Source organism: Gossypium hirsutum, chromosome A09 (genome assembly GCF_007990345.1).
Source record: "Gossypium hirsutum isolate 1008001.06 chromosome A09, Gossypium_hirsutum_v2.1, whole genome shotgun sequence".
In the NCBI taxonomy this organism is placed as follows: domain Eukaryota; kingdom Viridiplantae; phylum Streptophyta; class Magnoliopsida; order Malvales; family Malvaceae; genus Gossypium; species Gossypium hirsutum.
In genome coordinates this window covers 79,856,722-79,860,176 of record NC_053432.1, presented here as the reverse complement: position 1 = coordinate 79,860,176, position 3,455 = coordinate 79,856,722, and the positions used below count along the sequence as shown (strand labels likewise).

At 36.3% G+C, this 3,455-nt stretch overlaps 1 long non-coding RNA gene across 2 annotated transcripts; it reads left to right on the top strand.

The window, feature by feature from the left end:
* On the top strand, nt 1-2,591 carry LOC107896499 (uncharacterized). Of its 2 annotated transcripts, none has more exons than XR_005901356.1 (2): nt 1-448; nt 773-2,591. It is a non-coding gene; the product is annotated as an uncharacterized lncRNA (long non-coding RNA). The 2 variants fall into 2 exon arrangements; XR_001683766.2 differs by having other exon boundaries at nt 705-2,591.
* The last annotated feature ends 864 nt before the right edge of the window (nt 2,592-3,455 follow it).

Below are 3,455 nucleotides of genomic sequence, written 5' to 3'. Positions count from 1 at the left end.
TGATGCTCTTCTTTGCTTTAGATTCATCACTCGTTCTTTCCTTCACTTTCTCTTTTCATCTTTAACCTCATCTCTCACACGTTCTTCTTCTCTAATTTTCTCAGGAAACAAACAGGAAAATTAGGGTTCTTCTGAAACTCAATAACCTTTTATGATGATGATAATGATAATAATGATGAGGGAGTGAGGTGGTGTGAGAACTAAAGCAAGGAGTCCAGGGTGATAATGGTGATGATGATGTTAACGGCAACACTGTAAATTTGAGGCTGACATTATTTGAAGAATGTGAATCAGAAGAGAGGGATTTGTTGTTAAAGGAGCCAGCTTGTTCTTCTATGTAGAAAAGGTATATTTGGTATTGGATCAAATTGAGAACCTTATTATTTACCATTTGGGGTTATTAGCTGCTGTTTTCCTCAAATGGGTTGGCCCTCTTTTCATTGATAAGGTCGGTTCTTTTTCCCCTCCAATTTCATGCCTCTTGTTGGATGTTTCTTTGATACTTGCAAATTATATTGCCTTGTTTAGCTTTCATTATTTACTTGCTTGTTGAAAATTATGAAATATTCAGAGGAAGTTCAAAAGGTGTAAAAATGCACATTTTTTTTATAATTTACCTCCATCAGTTTATGATTAAATATATAAAAAAGAAAAACTTTAAACCTAATCGGAAATATTTTGTTGTTTTTTCTGCATTAATCAAGAAAATAATGACGTCAACTCTAATCCATGGCGGCTAATGCAACTGAGACCGTAGTTTAATCTGTGTTAGGGAGAGATAGATTTGTTAACAAGTTCCTTGCTATGTCCACTGTTGATTTGGCTCCTGCTTCAAGCTTTCAACTCGATTATAAATGGACGTAAATCAAGTCAACAAAAGCTTCCACCTGGTCCGCAGCGGATGCCAATAATCGGCAATCTCATCGATCTTGGGGATAAACCCCACAGATCCTTCACTAAGCTTGCTCAGATTCATGGCCCCGTTATGAGTCTCAAACTTGGCAGCTTAATCACCGTCGTCGTTTCATCGGAAACAATGGCCAAAGAAATCCTGCAAAAACAGGATATTGTTTTCTCTAACCTAACCATTATCGATGCTATCCGAGCCTGTCAACACCATGAAGTTTGGCTGACGTGGATACCCGTCTCGCCGCTTTGGAGAACTCTTCGCAAAGTCTGTAATACCCGTATTTTCGCTAGTATGAAAGTCGACACCACTCAATACCTGCGTCGGAACAAGATTCAGGAACTGATTGCTAATGTTGGCGAAAGTTGCCCTAAAGGTGAAGCTATCAACATAGGGCAAGCCGCTTTTGATACTACCATCAATTTGCTGTCCAACACTATTTTTTGAGTGGATTTGGTTGACCTAAATTCATCAAGTGCTCAAGAATTCAGAAAAATAGTTTGTGATATCATGGTAGAGGCAGGGAAGCCTAATTTGGCTGATTATTTCCCTTTGCTTAAGAAGATTGGCCCAAAAGGTGTACGGCACTGGATGACTGTTCATTTCGACAAGTTGCTTAGCCTTTTCAGCAATGTGTTCGATGAAAGGTGGCAATCAAGACAATCCCAAGATTATACTGCATCAAATGATGTTTTGGATACTCTTCTCGACATTATTGAAGGCTGTAATAAAACTATTGTCACAAACTTGCTTTTGGTAATTTTTTTTTCATCTTCTTTTAGTTTTTCTCTTTATAAACAATCATGTTATAGTATTTATTTCCATGTTTTATGCGGAAGCGACATATTGGCATTGTTAGAGAAGTCTTGAGATCGATTATTAGGATAAGAATATCATGTTAGAGGACATGTTTTATTTGTTGCTGGAACTGATACAAAATCAAGCACATTAGAGGGGGCAATGACAGTGTTAGAGTAATAGTTGGCTTCTGTGAGATCGCCATTGAGGAAGGCGTTATTGACATCAACCTGTCGCAAAGACCATCCTTTCATAACAGCAATAGCAAGCACAATTCGGATAGTTGCTGCTCGAACCACTAGGCTAAATGTGTCGCAAAAATCAATGCCAGCATGTTGAGAAAAGCCTTGCTCCGTTTCAACTAAGCCTTGCCCCAATTGTCCCACAGTTACTCCCTTGCCAGCAGGCTCTAATGCTAACCTTTGCGGTTTCAAAGTTCTTGAGGGTTCACAAGTGTTGGTTAACGTATGGGCCATTGGAAAAGATCGAAGCATTTGGAATAACCCAAACAGTTTCATGCCGGAGAGATCCTTGGGGTTTGAAATCGATGTCAAAGGTAGGGATTTTGGGTTAATTCCATTTGGAGCTGGACGACGGATATGGCCAGGATTGCCTTTAGCAAATCGAATGTTGCATTTAATATTAGGGTATCTTATAAACTATTTTGATTGGAACCTTGAAGGTGGAATCCCACCAAATGAGATGAATATGAAAGAGAAGTATGGGATTGCGGTTCAAATGGTGGAACCTTTGCCGGCAGTCCTTACTCTTGTGTGAGAATATTGTTTAAAATATCAAACTGAAGACATTCCTTGATTGTAATTGCATTTGCTGATCTTAAGACAATATTATTAATTTTTAGATAAATGATCAAAAAACTTGTCTATTTTTAAAACTTAATTACATTTTTTTAAATAATTAATCAAAAATCAAAGATCAAATAGTTAGAATTGTTCTATTCTCTTATTTGCTTTTGTTGGAGTTTTTGTTGGAGCAAAGGAAGAAAAACAGGACACAGGACAAGGCATTAAGATGCAAGAAATATTTTTACTTGCTTACAAATATGCAACAAGGGAGCTTACGGTTGATATGTAAGACCCCTTACCCGTATTCGTCGCCGGAATAGGGTAGGAGACATTACCGGAGTTTATCAAATTAATTTTCCATTAATACGAGTTAAATAATATTCATTTACTAAAACATGTCATGGCGTCCTTTAGATGGCCTCCAAAGCCCAAAACATACTTCGAGACCAAACCATAATTAAATCGAACCATAGGGAATTTTTCGCAAAATCCCAAAGTTTTTTTTTTGCTTAATATAACCCCTTTATAAATATCTAACATTCCCTGCAAATTTTAAAACCGAGACCAATCCAACCAACCAATTCATTTCAATCAATTTGATACCAAATTATATTACTATTATAATTATACTATTTAACATATTCATTATTCTTTACTTTAATGTATATTCATTAAACAAGTCTTAGTATTTATATAATTATCAAACCTTATACATGCCATATAAATCAAAAAGGAAATTTACAAAAGGTACCGGAGATAATCTGGATAGTGTGATCCTCTGTGTTGATCCGATCCTCCGTATTTTTCCACGTCAATCTACAAAAGACATTGAATACATTCAAGTAAGCTTATAGAAGCTTAGTAAGTTCATAGGCATAAAACATAAATCTTACCAAATATTTATACACTTATACAATATACACAACTATTAAGTTCACCTGTCA